Source organism: Globicephala melas, chromosome 1, assembly GCF_963455315.2.
Source record: "Globicephala melas chromosome 1, mGloMel1.2, whole genome shotgun sequence".
NCBI lineage: Eukaryota > Metazoa > Chordata > Mammalia > Artiodactyla > Delphinidae > Globicephala > Globicephala melas.
The window spans coordinates 131608903-131627608 of NC_083314.1; the positions used below are offsets into that span (position 1 = coordinate 131608903).

At 39.9% G+C, this 18706-nt stretch overlaps 1 protein-coding gene across 3 annotated transcripts in view; it reads right to left on the reverse strand.

Annotated features, from left to right (window-relative positions):
• PDE4B (phosphodiesterase 4B) overlaps window positions 1-14060 on the reverse strand; it is a 592044-nt gene extending 577984 nt beyond the window's left edge. Inside the window, exon 1 of one of the 3 annotated variants that reach the window (XM_060304629.2) lies at window positions 13975-14060. The gene's annotated coding sequence lies outside the window, so the exon portion shown is untranslated. Of the gene's footprint in view, window positions 1-13245; window positions 13356-13905 lie in introns of those variants that run through there. The other 2 variants (XM_030865864.2, XM_060304618.1) reach the window with 2 other exon arrangements.
• Between the last annotated feature and the right edge of the window lie 4646 nt (window positions 14061-18706).

Below are 18706 nucleotides of genomic sequence, written 5' to 3' on the forward strand. Positions count from 1 at the left end.
ATTTCTATTAATATATACTTTGAGTTTTATACGTCAGCCAGCTATCTTGACACAAAGTGACAACTTATACAAAACTTTAAAGGACTATAACGTCTAGGACTTTAAGACAAGTAATAATAACTATTTTAAAACTGTCATATTTTAAGAAATCTCCAGATTATACATTACTGATACAACACAACAAATGTTTTTAAAGCTGAAAAATATTCTTCATATGCAATGACAATGATGGTTGCTTACCCAATATCCAATCTCCCCTTCTTTCTTAATAATAATGGAATCCTGGCATTTGGGGAAGTACTGATTTCCCCAGATTAAAAAAAAAATTTTTTTAAACCTTCTATTTCTCAGACCTCCCTGCCATTAAGGATGGGCACTGGCATAGCTCTGGTCAATAAGATATTAGTGGAAGTCTACCAGATGCATCTTCCTGGGAGCTATCATTTTCCTTATTAAAAGGACTATCAGCTGATGTGTGCCTCACCTTTTGTCCAGCCGCTTCTTCCTGCCTGTAGTACAGAAGCCATGCTTGGAGGCTCACTAACTGTCTTTCCACCAAGAGAGGGAAAGCCATACACTAACGGTGGTAGGGCCAAAAGCAAGAAGGAGCCTGAATTCTTGATTACCTCAAGGATGGTGCAGTTGCTCCTGCCTTGTACTCTCTCCCTCCAGATATCTCATGGCATGTAAAACAATGATAAACTCCTTACTTGTGATTGCCAAGGGGAAAAGATGAAGGGGAGGGATGAATTGGGAGGCTGGGACTGGCACATGCACACTAGTATATGTAAAATAGATAATCAACAAGGACCTACTGTATAGCACAGGGAACTATACTCAATACTCTGTAATAACCTGTACGGGAAAAGAATCAGAAAAAGAATAGAAATATGAATATGTATAACTAAATCACTTTGCTGTACACCTGAAACTAACACAACATTGTGAATCAACTATATGCCAATATAAAATTTAAAAATTAAAAATTTTGAAAATAAATAAACTCCTTCCTTGTTACTATTACATGTCAAATTTTACTCTCAAATGAATACAATCCTGATAAAATAACAAATATATCCCAATTGAATTCTTCTTTCCTCTCATCAAATGGCTTAATGCAAAAATTAATCCCCTACACTTAGGAAAGGCAAATCCAAATGAAAAGTGGGCAGATACTCTGTCACACAATAAATTATTTTCCATCTTTTATATTCACTTACTGTGAATGGCCATCCTTCTTTAACCTTTAAAGTCCGGCTTTAAAGTATTTCTCATTCATGTGAAAGTGTGAAGTCAGAAGGAAACAAACCTAGACTAAACAGCAAAGAGGGTAACCAACTCTGCTATACATTTTTGCCTATAAACCAAATGAGGAAAACATTTTTTTCCAAGACTCATTGGTATTCTCCAGCTGTATCTCCATCTTACTGAAGATTATAGATAAGTAGGAGGTGTGACTCACAGAAATAGTTTTCCTCACATAAATTTCACCCATTGAATAAAATCTGCAATATTCTCTGAGCAATACAAAATAGACACTTTTGGAGTCTTATGCTATTCTTCATGCTATGAACAATAAAATAAAAATTTTACAAATTATCCAAAATTTTCACACCCAAGATTCCTCATAATGATAATATTTATACCAGCTAGCCTAAATTTCACAGTCCAAGATCGTTAATTACAAAGATCTGTAAACACTAATTTTATCCTTCAAAAATGTAAAATGCAAAGTCATAACAATCACTTCACGTATTCAGTTGGGAATGTATTTGGCTGGGAGTAACAGAGAACCTAATAAATAGTGGAAGAAATAGTCAGGAGTTTTAATTTTTTTCTCTTGGAATAATAGACTGGAGGTAGGCAGTGCAGAGCTGATATATCCACTTTAAGATGTCATCAAAAATCTGAGTTTTATCATCCTCAGTTTGTGGTTTTATTCCTCATGCTTGCAAGATAGCTGCTCACCTCAAAGCAAAAACGTGATAAGGGTCAAGGGCAAGGGCCTTCTCCTTGAGAAATTTTGCCTTTTCAAAAATGTACGTGGGGGCTTCCCTGGTGGCGCAGTGGTTGGGAGTCCGCCTGCCGATGCAGGGGACACGGGTTCGTGCCCCGGTCCGGGAAGATCCCACATGCCGCGGAGCGGCTGGGCCCATGAGCCATGGCCGCTGAGCCTGTGTGTCTGGAGCCTGTGCTCCGCAACGGGAGAGGTCACAACAGTGAGAGGCCCGCGTACCGCAAAAAAAAAAAAAAAAAAAAAATGTACGTGGTCCCCAGAAATCTCCATCTAATCTTTGTAATGTGGGCCAATCCGAGATTCGAGGGAGACTGGGAAGTTGAATAATTTCCTTTCCATCTTGTATAGCAGAGCAAGATGAAAGAGAAAGAGGGTGAACGGATGCTAAAGGAGCGATCCACAATATCGCTACACCCCCAGACCAATTAAATCTAGAGCCATCCTCATCAGCATCCTCACTATTGTAATTATCACCATCAGCATTAAAGTGTTGTTCCCCAAATTGTGTTGTGTTGTATCCATACAGTTGGGTAGTCCTCATCCAACCATGACCTCTCTAATTATTGTAAATTTCGGACCAAATCAAGGTATTATATTATAATAACTTCAAACTAAAAATTTGATTCCCTGGAGTGCTTTCTTATGAATAATACAGTGGTCCCTCAGTTTGTGGGGATGGAAGAGGGTGGGGAAATTGTCTTCAGGACCCCCACAGATACCAAAATATGTGAATGATCATGTCCTTTATATATAATGGCATAGTACAGTGGCACTTCAGTATCCACAGACTCCACATCCACGTAGTAGGTCAGCCCTCATTCAACGGTGGGTGTGGGAAACTACGGATATTGACTATGCTTAATTACACAGGCTTATCCAAAAATTCCACTAATTTTGTGTCAAATAATACCTTTTAATCTAAAGTTTCACCAAATCGTAATGCTAGAAAGAATCTTAGAAATTATCGTAATTCAAAGTCTTAATTATACCCTGAGCCTTACCCAGGGGATGTCATTTACCCACTTAGTTGCAAAGCAGAACAGAAACTCAGGGCTTCTTATTCCAAGTCCTCATTTATGCAGTTATGAAAGAGCAACCCTAAAAACAAATCCCCTTTCACTCTTTTAAAAGATGTAAAATCACTAGGAAGAAAAACCTGTCATTCTATTATTTGTTTCCCTACAACCGCCTCATTTTTCTGCATTGAGTTTTTCACCATAGTATACATCATGGCACTGCAAGTCATTCCAGGGTCTTAGTTACAGAGAAGTACAGAGTAGCTTCCTTTAAGGATATATAGGTAGCTTCCTAAAAGTAATTTCAACTACTCTAACAAATACTTCCTGATCTCTGAATTTAGAGACATGTATCATTCTGTGTTCTTAAATTATTATGATCCATAATATAGAAAAACCATGGATGTCATTTTCTTCTTACTCTCAAAAAGTCCCCAGTCAGTCAATACATCAAATGCCACTCTATGCTTTCTTCTTTCAACCTATAACATTTGATATGGGTGAAATTAGGTTAAAATGACCACCAGAGCAGCCTTACTAGAGGAAGGGAGAATAGCCTCCAAGGGCAATGTTTCTCTCTATAGTGAGAGAGTGAAAGGAGACAGGAGCAGAGGAAGAATCTTTCCAAGGAATCTAGAGATCTGTGTATGTGTGTGTATGGAGGAGGCGGGAGCAAGTATTGTAGGCTGAGCTGCCTGTTTTTATTTCCCACAGTCTGTTTTAACATCTGCTGGTCTTGCTATATCCTTCTCACCTACTGGCTCTCTAGAACCTGCAGGAAAACAAATTCCTCAGCACACCAGTGCATGGTGCCACAACCCACAAGCCTTTAAAGGTGAGTCTGTCTATAAAATGAGACATTTAAGTCACTTTCCCAGCAAAGACCATCCACAGATATCATCACATGGTACAAACAATACAAAAACAGAATCTAGGACTCTTCCTCAGGAGTTCATAAATCTCCAAGATTATATGCAAACTTTTGAGTTTATGTTAATTTTGCAGGATAATTGGTCCATATGTTCATCAGATTTTCAAACATACTTATTTTTTAAAGAGTACCATCATGCCATCCCAACTTATTAAAGTATTATTTTCTCTTTAGAAAAGGGTACTGAAAACCCATGCCTCAATATAAAATTTTAAGTCTTCTCAAAAGAAAGTGATTCTGATTTCTTAAAGAAAACATAAAATTAAGAAATGCTAAGAACTTATAATAAACAAGCCCTGCCATTATTGAATTAAAGGAAATTAAGCTCCCTATGGCCTTTCAAGGTATCAATGTTCTTAACTATAAAACAATAGGATTGAAATAGGCGATCTCTAAGTTCGCTTTCAGTTTAGAAAGGCTGTAATTCTATGAGTCAGCACTGTGGTATAAACCAGGATAGCCAAAAACAGAATCCTGTTATCTTTTCCTTAATCTACACGAAATATCAGTATGTTGCTTGCGCAAATAATGTCATTTATTTTCTCTACTGTTTAAAGTCCATCTGATATGGGACTTCTTTTAGCAATTCCCAGAGATGGCAACAGATAAAATATATTAATATTTTTCAAATGCTTTAAGGCAACTTAGAGAAAAATATTCAATACAGAAAATACAGTATACATAGATTTTTTTGTCTTATATTCCACTGGCAAGATGTGACTTAACATTAAATTATTCAATTATAGTAATATTTATTAAAGTAAATAAGATATGTACTGATTTTTTAAACTGAGGTTATACTGTGTCTCTAAAACAAATGCAAATTACAGGAGAACACAAGTCAAACTAGTGTTTTCTACTATATTAACAGATAACGTGGCTGAGGAGTTAAGAGTTTTTTTAAAAAGCATATACTTCCAGTGCAGACGAGACGGCATATACTTTCCTCCTCCCCACTTAATATAACGCTAAACCTTGAAAATAAGGAAAGAGACAACCAAAGGAGGACTCAGAACAGTGAAAAGGAGGTGGGTTGGTTACTGGCCTTGGACTAGAGGAACAACAGAGCAGAAGGTACCTTATGACCCCCTACCCAATAGCAGGTTATGCAGGTCCAGGGTCTCCCAACCCCCCGAATCTAGCAGTAGGTGATACAGGTGAGCTTACATTCCTCCCTTGTGTCTAACTGCGATCCAGCCAACAACACCAGATGGCCTCTCAGCACTGGCAGGGGGATTCCTGCCATAACAAGCTCCAGGCCCGGGAGTGCTCCTTATTCCTGCAGGCTGAAAAATCCCTTCCCTCACCTACAAGCATCAGGGGGACTGGCCTTGGCAGGCCCCTTCTGCCCCCTTCAGGGGCATCAGCAGGGTCCAGTGGGAGCTCCAGAAGCACCAGTCAAGCCAGGCAGACCGAAGCAGCACCATAAAGCTTCTGCAAAGTAAATCGTCATTGGAACCACAGCCCACAAAGTAATCCTGGACATGTGTACTAAACCTACACAGGGTGACTGTCTGCTAAAGTATAAGATTTCAATAGGACCCAGACCCTTTTAACATGGTAGCCAAAATACCCAAGACATGATCACAACTGGAATGAGAAAAGACAATCAACTAAAACCAACACTGAAATGAATCAGATGTTAGAATTTGGAATTATCTAGTAAGAATTTTAGAGCAGCCATTATAAAAGTGCTTCAACAAGCAAATTCAAATTCTCTGAAAAAAAAAAAAGAATGGAAAATTTCCACGAAGATGCATACGTTCTAATAAGTTCTAATTGCCAAATGGCAATTATAGAACTAAAAAATACAATAACCAAAATAAAACACTCACTGGATGGGTTCAATAGTGGAGATGACAGAGGATAGAATCAGTGAACTTCAGAATAGATCAATAGAGTTTATCCAATCTGAACAACAGAGAGAAACTAGACCAAAAAAAAAAGAAGGAGGAGGAGAAGGAAAAGGAGAAGAAAAACAAGAAGAACAGAGCCTCAGGGTCCTGTGGGACAGTAACAAAAGATCCAGTATTCATATCATCACTTCCCAGAATGACATGAGAAAGACAGTAGAGCTGAAGAGTATTTGAAGAAATAATGAAATAATGCTAGGAAAAATTTCGTTCAAGACACAAACCTATAGATTTAAGAAGCTGATCAAATCTCAAACAGAATAAACCCCAAGAAATCTAATACCAATACACAACATCACTAAGCTTCTAAAAAACTAAAGACAATGAAAGTATCTTAAACTAGCCCGAGAGAAATGGCACATTGCCTTTAGCAGAGCATCAATTCAAATGACAACAATTTTCTCGTCAGAAACCACAGGGGCCTAAAGGAAGTGGCACATTTTTCAAGTGCTGAGAGAAAAGAACTGTCAACCACAAATTCTTTCCCAATAGGAGTTGTTTAGATAATATTCAATGAGAGAAATGAAAAACATAACACTGTCTTACACTCAGAACAACAGCATTTAAATAGAACCAAGAGAAGAGACCTAAATACATATAGTAATAGCCAGAGCAACCACTGAGAAAACTGTACAAAGAGATACACTCAAAAACACTATAAATAAATCAAAATGGAATCCTATAAAATGTTCAAATAACTCACAGGAAGAGAAGAAAAGAGAAATAAAAGAACAAGAAACAGAGGAAACAAAGAGAAAACATAATAAAATGGCAGACTTAAACGCTAACATAATGCAGAGAAATTGGATCGCTCATACATTGCTGGTCGGAATGTAAAGATACAGTCCCCCTGGAAAATGGTTTGGCAGTTTCTTATAAAACTAAACATGCAATTATCATAGGACCCAACAATCACACCCATGGGCATTTATCCCAGAGAAGTGAAAACTTATATCCACACAAGCACCTGTACACACGTGTGCATACCAGCTTTAATCATAATAGCCAAAAACTGGAAACAACCCAAATGTCCTTCAATGCCTAAACAAGCTGGGGTACACCCATACAATGGGACCGTACTCAGCAATAGAAATGAACAAACCATTGACACATATGACATCTTGGATGATTCTCTGGGGAATTATGGTGAGTGGAGGACAAAAACAACCTCAAAGATTATATAACCTATGATTCCATTTATATAACACTTTGGAAATGAAAAATTTATAGTGATAAAGAGCAGATTAGTGGTTGTCAGAGGTTAGGAATGGGACAGGGAGTGCAAGGGAGGTGGGTGTAGTTATAAAAAGGGCAGCACCAGGGCTCCTTGTGGTGATGGAGCTATTCTGTTATCTTGACTGTGGTGGTGAATACAGGAACCTACATATGAGATAAAATTGCATAGAACTAAACACTTACACAAATAAGTGTAAAACTGGTAAATCCGAATAAGAGCTGCAGACTATATCGTGTCAGTCTCCTGGTTGTGATATTGTGTTATACTTTTCCAAGATGTTACTCTTCGGGAACACTGAATGAGGGGTACACAGGATCTGTCTGTACTATTTCTCACAACTGCATGTAAATCTACAATTGTCTCAAAATAAAAAATTTAATTAGAAAGAATACTGGGTGAAAGTTGTGGGGAAGCTGGTCTTTCACATAGTCTCAAAGTATCACTGTACAGAGTCTATATTAACCTCAAAGGAAAATAAAAGGATCAATTTGGTAGCGACCATCTTTCAAGTGCTCTGACTTAGTCACCAGTAATGGGACAAACAGACTCTCCTGTTGTGATACAATAGGAAGTACATATCACCAATTTAGGAGTATTCTTGCTGAAAATATTTAACCTGAACCTAACCAAGTGAGTAAGCCATTAGACAAATCCATACTTAGAGACACTCTTTAAGTCAACTGACCTGGACTCAACATAAATATTAATGTCACAAAAAGAAAAAATAGACAAGGGGACTAGCATAAATTAAGCTTTTAAAAATAATGTGAGGATAGCATAAAAAAAGAAAATAACTGAAAAGAGTTGATTCTCAGAGTGTTATATAGTCACAGAAAGACGTCTTATGCCACCAGCAAGGCAGACTGAGCTCATGTGAACCAAATTCCCTTCCGCTACAAACACATATATATTTAGATTTTTAAAAGACCAGAAAAATTGAAATAGGTTAAAGTGTTAAGCCTGAAGAAAAAAAAAAGAAAGGTAATTTGTAGCTGTCAGAACAGAAAGGAAACAGATATGGTAATAGCAGGCACAGAAATCGGTAATACAGCAACCCAAAATTATACACAACTTAGATGCAGGCACAAATGTCAAGAGGCTGGAGATTTCACATGTGTTTAGGGACAGGAAACTTAGTTTGGGACCCATGAAAAGAAGGAGCTGAGACCTCTGCCTAAGAACCCTGAAAGAATTGACCATTTAGTCTAAGAAGGATTAGAAGTTTGGCCTGGAAGCAGCAAGAAGGTTTGTCTCTTCCTGGGGCTCTGGATAGAAGAAAAAGAAAAAGGATTCTTTGAATTAAATCCCTAAACAACCTCCCCCCACACAGTTTGAATTTACATCACCTGCATGGTATAGGAATCTCAAGCCAAGAAATTAATGAAAAAGCCAATTCTACGGATGATCTAGACTTAACGTGGTGATCATTTCACAATACATACAAATAGCAAATCGTTATGCTGTACACCTGAAACTAATAAAATGTCAATTATATTACATGTCAATCATACCTTAATAATTTTTTAAATCTGATAGATCCTAGACCAGCAAAATCCCTAGGTTAATCTACAGAAGCAAACACAATATCACTCTACAGGGAAACTTCCAAAAACTAGGAAGAATATGGCTATCACAGGGAAAAACCAAAAGCAGAAACCCAGCTGAAGATGAATTCATAATCCCAATAATAAACCACATGAGGAAAGGATCCTCCTTTAAGCGGATATATAGTTCTGGAAGAACCAGTAGACCCAACCACTGGGACGAGTAACTCCCAGAAGAATTCAAGTAAGAAAACAATCTGATACTTATTATAAAATAAGTACATGTATAATTATTAAAGAGAAAATATGAATAGAATCCAAAATAAAAGGATAGAAAAACTCAGGGAAAAAACAGGAAGATATGAAAAGGCATCAAATAGCACTCCTAGAAATAAAAAAATAATTCATAGCTCAATGGAAATTTAAGCAATAGATATCAATGAAGAATTAGTTAGCTGGAAAACAGTCCTGAATAATTAACCAAATGCCTTTTTGAAATATTTCTTAATAGAAAATAATACAGAGGTAACAGACACGAGACATAAAACAGGAAGGTCCAACATATATCTAAGAATTCCAGTGGGAAAAATAGAGACAATGGGGCTTCCCTGGTGGCGCGGTGGTTGAGAGTCCGCCTGCCGATGCAGGGGACACGGGTTCATGCCCCGGTCCGGGAAGATCCCACATGCCGCGGAGCAGCTGGGCCCGTGAGCCATGGCTGCTGAGCCTGCGCGTCCGGAGCCTGTGCTCCGCAACGGGAGAGTCCACAACAGTGATAGGCCCGTGTACCGCAAAAAAAAAAAGAGACAATGAAGGCAACATAATGTATGATGAGATATGCTATGAATTTTTAATAATTCAAGAAACAGAAGAGTCATCTGATTAAAGAAGCATAAGAAATCCCATGAAGAAAATGTAAAAATAAACCCACACCTGGGCATACCTCAGTAAAACTGCAGAACACCAAAGACAGAGTAATCTCTTTTTTGTAAATTGAAGTATAGTTGATTTACAATGCTGTGTTAGTCTCAGGTGCACAGCAAAGTGATTCAGTTATATATATATATATATATATATACATATATATATACATACGTATAGTTTTTCAGATTCTTTCCCATTATAGGTTATTACAAGATATTAAATATAGTTCCCTGTGCTATACAGTAGGTCCTTGTTTACCTGTTTTCTATATAGTAGTGTGTCTCTGTTAATTCCAAACTTCTAATTTATAGAGTAATCTTAAAAGCAATGAAGGAACTACTCATCATCAACAAGAGAGACAATTATCTTCAAAATGATGAGATAAATAATTGTCAAGTTAGAATCCTGCTCTCAGATAGTGTGTTATTCAAGTGTTAGGATGAAATACAGTTTCAAACAAACAACAACAGTAAAAAGATTCAGAGTTTTATCTGTATATGCTTACCAAATAGCTACATACTTCTAATAAAGAGGAATTTTAATCTAGAAGGAAAGAGAGGGATGCAAGAAGCTATAGCGAACATAGAAAACATGGGTAAATTTAAATGAGCATTGACTATGAAAACAATCAAAAAAAGGAAAAACTAAATATATAAAAAATGACATAATGGCTGTAAAAAATGTAGTAGAACTATATCACTATACAATATTATGAAACATGAAGTATGATCAGAATTATAACATTGTAGAGCCTTTTAGTATTCGAGAGGAGAGTAGATATTTTGATTAATATCATCTGTTAAGACAAAACATGAATGTTGAAAACATAAAAATACCTATTACTCAAAGTATAGAAATATATACAATATTTAAATCAATAGACCGAAAAGAGAGTAAAAGAAGTATAAGTCCACTAAAAGGAAAGAATGGTATAACAAGGAGGGACAGAAGAGGATCAAGGACATAGAAATGTCCTCCAGTGAGAAGTGACACTATATTTTAAAAGATTAAAACAGGCAAAACTAATGTGCATGAAGGAGGTGTTGCTATAGGATGGCTTCCCCAGGGCAGCCGACTCCAAGATGAAGTTGAGCATGCAATTTTATTAAGCACTGCCTTGCTATCAACATCTGAGAATGGGGAAGGAAGCAGAAATGGGCAAAGGGAGACTTGGTGCTGCAACACAAGCCCCATGGGGGTTTCCAGAGCCAGAATGGTCCTTCAGAGTTACCTGGAGCTGGACTGAGATGGCCGAGCCTTTATACTCTAACATGGATCAGCCATTGGATGTGAGCTGCCCTGGAAATGGTGTGACCTTGGACAAAGGGGCTTTCTACCCTTCAGGCAATCCTCAAAGGGACTGGCCCTCAAAGACCCTCTGCTGATAGCACTCCCACAAGCTGCGGCAACAAGCTCTCCCTGAAGGGGGGTTTGGCACATCACAGCGTCTGCCATATTACCACAAGGTGACTGCAAAACAACAGCGCTCAAAGGAACCCATTTGTCCCGTGATCAACATCCCCAACACTTTCTCTGAAGCCTGCTGCTCAAATTATCTTGGAAAGAGCAATGACGTTTTATGCCATAATAATAAAAGATAATTCCAAATTGCTAACCCCCAAATCCTTCTAACTCAAGACTACAGCATGTACCTCTTGCTCCCTAATCAAAGTAAGCCAAATAAGAGATTAAGAGCAACCTGGGACTCTTTATTCCTTCACAATTTTAAAGCTTCAGTTTGTAAACAACATGAAAATACCATTTCTGTGTCTAATATTTTTATCAAACACAAATCCTTACTCGGGCACAGTACTATTATTAAATACCTGTCTCTAGACAGGCAAAAGACTCCAAGATCAGAAAACCATATATGATTGATATCTCATTCCTCATATCAAAACCAGTTCTATTCAAAAGAAACAAGCATGCTTAAGTGGGTACCCTCTAGAGAAATTCAATATAATTTATCTTTGCAAAATATGTCAAGTCAGAAATAAACTAAAAAGCAGATCGACTGAGAAAAAAAATACAAGTAGACGTATTGCAAAATTGATTACCTCACAACTGTTACAAGAAATACAGAGAGACGATAGATATACAGACAGATGGCCTCAATGTAACAATCATGCCCTCTCAACCATTCCAGTCTACTCAACAACTTTACTCATTTTTTGTAATTGGGATTCTGTTGTTGAAAAAGAACACAAACAGCCAGCAAATATGTTACTAGCCAAGTCCTACAAGTACAGGTTTGAAGAGTTGAATAGACCATTGTTATGCTGAAGACACATGTTGACATTAAGGGGATTTCTCTTGGCACATCATAATGTAAATGAGGTACCCTCAGAGGGAAGTGCAGCTGAATTTCCTTTCACCTGAAGTGAAATCATTTACGGTATCCACCTTCATGTCGAATTCACGCACAGATAACTTCCAGACCCCTCCCTACACCTCAGGCTTAGGTAAAAACACTAGGTAAAAGTCCCCAGATTATTTTTGCTTTTATGAAAATTATTGGCATAACAACCAGCTTTTAGTAAAAGGAAGATGGGGAACGTGGGTGGTCCACTAAAAAGAAACCAGCATCTGTACTTTTTTTTAAATTTAATGTGCCTTTTATTCTTACACTGGAGCCCAGGGCTTTCAAGTAGCCAGAAACCTCTGAATTTAAGAGATGGATGTGATTCAAATAACACTTGTATCTCATACAGATCGAAGAGACAAAATGCACACATTTATCATTTCTGTTTAGTAATATCATATACATGTGATGTAAACATAATGTAAATGTAATGTAATTTTAGGCAGGAGCCTCAAAATATTTCTTTAAATTTATCCCAGGCATGTGTATACACATATATTTGTCTTTAAAAAGGAACCACACTATTTAAGAGCTAGTCCTCTGTGCTCTCTTCTTCATACTTGCTTTAAAAGCCATTGACTACAGTAGGTTCAGAATATTTTGAAATACAGCACTTGGAAGGGGGGTGGTCTGTGAAAAAGGGAAGGAAGGAAGCAAAAGAGGAAGATGGAAGAGGAGGGAAGGCAGGAAGGAAGCGGGAAAAAACACTACACACACACACACACACACACACACACACTCACACACACTCGTAGCTTAGAAAGGGCCAGGCCCTAAACACACCCCAGCACCCCTCCCCAAACATGAGACAACGCTTCCCAAAAGTTCCTAGCGGAGCCTTCGTTAAAGCCGTGGCCTGGGTGCACCCACTTGTGCCCCAAACCCCGGGCAGGCAGGACCATCCTGGGGCCGCAGCCCTGCAAACTCTCGGGTACTTCAGGCTCCCTCACGTGCCCGCTGTCAATCACCCGGCACAGCGCGCCAACCCTTCGCCCACTCCCGGGCGAATTCTTCTGCCTTTCTCCATCCCCCCTTGGCTCTCTCCTTCCCAGGGACTTTCCAAAGAGTTCAGGGCCGAAGGCAGAGGCTGAGGAGGAGCGAGCGAAGAGTAAGGGCCGGCTGGCGGATTTACCACAAGGGGTAGGAACGTTGCGGTCAAGGCGACCATCCTGGCGCGGCCCCATATTCCCCCCGCGCTCCCTACCAGCGCCGCAGCACCCACACTCTCCATTTCGGCTTCGCTGTGTGACCGAGTAAGAGACGGGGGGAAACAAACCCGCAGCCCACGGGACAGCCCTTACCTCAGGCTACCCTCGCGGAAGCCGCCCTCGTCCTGTTCGACGCGCCGCCGCTGCACTGCCGCGGCCGCTGCGCTCTGGACGCGCGGGCTCCGGCGGCGGCTCCGGCGGCGGCTCCGCCCGGCGCAGCTAGTCCGTGCGAGGCGAGCGAGCCCTCCGCGCTTCCCTGCGCGGGGCACAAGAGGCAGCGGGGAGACGCCAGCGAGACGCTGGCGCGCCGCTCGCGTGCAGCCCGGCCGGCGATCCACAGCCCGCAGCCACCGCGGAAGCGGGGCTGGCAGCCCCGGAAAGGCGCGCACAAACCAGGGGCGGCTGCGGAGCGCGCGCAGACCCGCCGGAGTGGAGGACCCCGCAGGGGCGACACGGACGGCCGCGACGCGGCCCCGAGCTCCTGTCTCCTCAGCTGGCCCCCCAAACTCCCGCTCTGTACTGCCCCGCTCCGCCGGAGAGACAGCTCGCCGGCGGCACTTGGTCTGCCGCGCTGCGCTCTTCAGCCCGGCGCGGGGAATAACAATTGGATCTTATTGCACGGACTAGATGCTGTGTAGTAGGTTGTAACTGCTGCGGCGGCCACCTGTCAATCCTAAGGAGCAAGGCACACGGTCCCCAGCCGTCAGGCCTCTCCCCGATTCCCCACCCCGCTTATTTTCCTCCCCCACCTACCTCGCCGACCGCCCGCAGTACTCCACCAGCACTAGACCAAGGGAGTTTTTCAAAATAACCCTCACTCACAGCTGGAAGCTCGCGGCATCTCCCTTCCCTCCCCGGCTGAAGGATTACGCGCAGTCCTGCATGCCTAGCCAAAGCCGGATGCCGAAAAGCCTGGTTTGAACCCCACACTCGCCGGCCCCCCCCCCGCTCCCATTCATAATCCCAGCGGCCGTCTGCCACTACGCACCCTCCCCCCGCTGGCCGCGCTCGCCGCGATTGGCAGTCCCTGGAACGTGTCAGTCACTCGCCGTGAATACGGTGCTCGAGGCTCCGCAGCCAAGGGTGACACAAAGAGGGATGGGGAGGGAGGGCACTCAGAGCTCGGGTGCGGGGAGGCGAGGGAGTGAGTGGGGCAATTACGTGGAAGGAGCCCGCGGGAGGGTGAGAGCCCGCTGCTCTCTGGTTGCACAAAGGTGGTCCAAGAGTGGATCAGCGCAGTGCTACTGAGCCAACCGGTCAGATCACCACCGCGGAGGTGCCCCACCAAGATACCCTAGGAGTGGGTCCCAAAACTTTGGAATTTGTGTGACCCAGCAACAGGCACCCGGGAGCCTGACTGCCCCACCTTGAAAGAACGCAGCTGCGTGGAGGCCTGCCAGCTATGGGGGTCTTGGGGGGCGGGGGACGATGTGAGAAACACAGCCTTCCTTTTCCCCAGTTGTCCAACCCTTGCAGTCATGGAAAGAGAGAAGAAAGCTGGTAAGGAAAAGAGAAAGATAGGAATGCAGTTAACTCTGCCTACTGAGCTGCTCCAACAAGCTCGAGACCAGAAAGACCTTAATGGATAAAATTGGCTTATTTCTCAGTTTATGCCAATAAATATTAGGGCACACCCATTTGCAGTGAGCACAACATACTGTGCCAGATGCTGGGGTACAGAGATGATTAGGACACAGTTCCTAAACCCAAGGAGCTCACAGCCTAGTGGGAGAAGCAACTATGAAAGCCCAGAACTGACGATACAAGTATTACACTACAGAAACACATACCAATTACATTAGTGGGAGGAATTTTCTCTAGCTGGAAGGGGAATGGGTCATGGAATTAGATCCCTTTTGAACTGTGCATTAAGGGGCAAATAGCAGTGTCCCAAAGAAGTGGCAATAACCTTCTTTTATTCAGCAATTAATCCAAACCAGCTTTACATACCCACTCATTCAAAGTCACACCTGAGAGCTTATTAATGTAGATAAGTAATGAACTCCTGCCCTGCACTGTTTCCCAGTTACAGTTTCGGAGGAAACATTACCAAACACTAGCCCTTGGAGTGTAGAACACCTGGTCCTCCCCAGCTGAGATGCTGCCTTCTTGGACCTGTTGCTTTACATCCTATACCATCTACCTTACCTATTAGCTTGAAATTGAGCCCAAAGCCAAAAATTAATAATATGGAAGCAATGAGCATCTGGAGAGAAGCCAATAAATCCTGCAACGCGGTCATGGTTCTGACACAGTCTTTGTAAAATGATGACAATATAATCTCTTTTTCCTGAAATCCAGTGATGATTAATTAGTCAGACTCATTAAATATAAAGAGACCGTTGCCTGAACAGAGCGTGGGATGGGAACCTAAACTGTGATTCATTCTCAGAAAAAAAGAACCAGTCTGAGTGGCACGCTCCCCCTCTCTGAATATTAGAACTTTGAAAAGTATTAACGATTACTAAAGCACTCTAGGTTATTATATCGTCTTCTGAAAAATATGTCCAAAGTGTTCTTGTTGCAAAAAAAGAATTAAATGGACTCCAGTATGAAGATGATGTCATCGATTAAACTATAAGGCAGAAGAGGCACACATGGAGGGGATAAGAGGCACAGAGGGTTTCCAGGGAACCCAGTAGCAGGTCTCAGGGTCAACAAAACTATAATCCTTAAAGATGAGGTAGTTGCTATGAGATGTAGGAGCCCTATTCCTTGTTTGCAAGAACTGGGGAGCACGGAGCTGTTAGCAAAAGGTCTCCTGAACCAAATTTACTTAAGGGACTCAAAGGAAGTACGTTTACAGAGAAGTCATCATTACTGGAAGCAGTCTGTTTTTGAGGCAGCAATAAAAGTGAATCTGTAATGTACTGCTACATGACAAACCACCCAAAACAATGGTTTAAGAAGCTACCAGTTATTGGCCTACAATTCAGTGAGGTGACAAATCGGGGTGGGCTCAACTGGGATGGCTGGTCTCTGCTCCATGTGGGGTCAGCAGGTCTCATGTATTTGGGCCTCAGGAGGAAAGGCTTGGACACCTGGAGACTCTTTCCAGAAAGCTAGTTCAGGCTTTTTCACATGGAGGTGAAAGAGTTCCCAGTAGCAAGAGAGAGGGCAGGTCCCAATGTTCACACCCTTTCAGAATTCTGCATGTGTCATGTTTGCTAATGTGTCATTGGCTAAAGCAAGTCATACAGCTAAGAATAGAGTCATTGTGGGAGGGCATGGATATGGAACGGTGTCATTGTTGCAGGTCTTTAATACAACAATCTACCACAGAAAGTAAGAGCTTTTTGACTGAGAGAACAGGAAAGCTACCTTGAAGCCTCCATGTCAGGAACTTTCTATAAGGACTGACCAGAAAAATATAATTCATTCAGTAGTGAGGAGTGATAAAGAAGAAACTGGCACAAAAAGGATACAAAGATACTATAAAAGGATACAAAGACACCATTTAAAAAGAAGCATCAAAATTTACCAAGAGGTGAGGAAAAAAGAGTTGCCACAGAGCCAATGAAAATTGCGACTATGTATTTTGCAAAGAAAAAGAATCCAATAGATAAAACATGAATAGGATTTATTGTTGCCAGGCAATATTCTAACCACTTTGCAGATATGAACACAATAGATTCTCAATACAACTCTGTAAATTAGGCATGATTGTTTTTCCTATTATGTATATGAAAAGAACTAAGGTACTTAAAAGTTAAATAACTTGTTCAAGATCACACAGCTAGTCAGAGGAGGAGCCAGTATTGAAACCCACTCATTCTTTCTCCACTGTCTGTAAAACTTATTTGTTAAGCTGTATTGCCTCCCTAAATGAAATATATTTACCATTATGTTAACGAAGCAATATGGTCTATTATGAAAAATAACAGCATAAATGAAGAAACAAAGAAAAGAGACGAGGTTGAAATGCACTGATATAAATCAGGTATGAAGAAGAAAAAGAACAAAACCATCACAAAAATGAAGACAACACAAATTGGAAGAAACAGAGAGGAATAAGCACTGTGGATAAGTAACAGTGAAGACAGGTATAAGAAGAATGGCCAACATTAAATGAAAATAATGAGAAATATATTTTTAAAGTATTACATGAAAATGACAGCAATAGAAGAAATATAATGAAGAGCCAGCATACCTAAAATCAGAGTCTCTGAAGGAGAAAACCTTAGCAGTGGGACAGAGCAAATACTTTCAAACAGAATTATGAAAGAATTTTCCTGAAATTAAAAAAAAAGTCCTGAATCTAAATGTTGAAAGTAAACAACATGCACTAAAGAAAGTTGGTTTATGATAGTTAACTCAAGGCATATTATTCCTTACAATTTAATTTCTCTTGCTAGGGAGAAATTAAGTTAAAATTTTCTCTTGGGGGGACAAAAATGAAAAAAAATTATGGGGACACATTATATTCAATTAGATTATAGTAGATTAGAGTAATCCTTAGGATTATATTAACATTCTCTTTCTGTGCTTTAACCCTTTATCATTTCTAATTCTTAGTATTTATATCTTTTTTATTTTTTTAATTGAAGTATAGTTGATTTACAATATTGTATTGATTTCAGATGTACAACATAGTGATTCAGTACATTTATAGATTATACTCTATTTAAAGTTACTGCAAAGTAATGACTATATTTCCCTGTACTGTACAATAGATCCATAGATCCTTATTGCTTATCTATTTTATACTTAGTAGTTTGTATCTCTTTTCTTGATTAATTTAACAGTATTTTAGATGTTATATTTTTATAATGATAAAACCCCAGCTTTTAGAATTATGTATTAATTCTAATCACTTTCTTTTCTTCTTCTAAATGACTTAGTTCTTTGTTTCTGTTTTCCTTCTTTTTACTTAGTAGTGTTTTTCTACGTTTTTGAGTTGATGCTTATTTAATTAATTTAGCTAATGCCGTGTCACAGAATCCTGCTAGGTAGTGTTTTATTTATCATTATTTTCTAAAAATCCTTCAATTTTTGTTCATGATTATGTAAGAGAATTTCTTAATAATTTCCAGTGGAAAGATTTTTGATTTTCTGATTTTCTATGGATTTCTAGTTTTATTGCATTTTCAGCATAGATTGGGTCCATAATTCCTTATTTTTAGATTTTATTGAAGTTTTTTTATGGCTTAATATATGGCCATTTTTCATCAATTAAGGCTGCAAAACCATCACAATTTGTAGAAAATATGAGAGTATATCTGGAAAACCGAAGCAACTAAATTGAAAACTATTACAAATAATAAGCACTATATCAATATAAAAATATTTTTACATATATAAATAACAGTTACACAATATAATGAATATAATATCTAATTTATATTAGCAACAAAAAAGCTGAAATATCCAAGAATACAATAAAAGGAAATGTATAAGATCCATACATAGAAAACTTTGGTAGACTACTGAAGGACACAGAAGAAGTATGAATGCATAAAAAGGCATTCCACAGGGTTTTTTTTAAAATTTCTTTTAACATCTTTATTGGAGTATAATTGCTTTACAATGGTGTGTTAGTTTCTGCTTTATAACA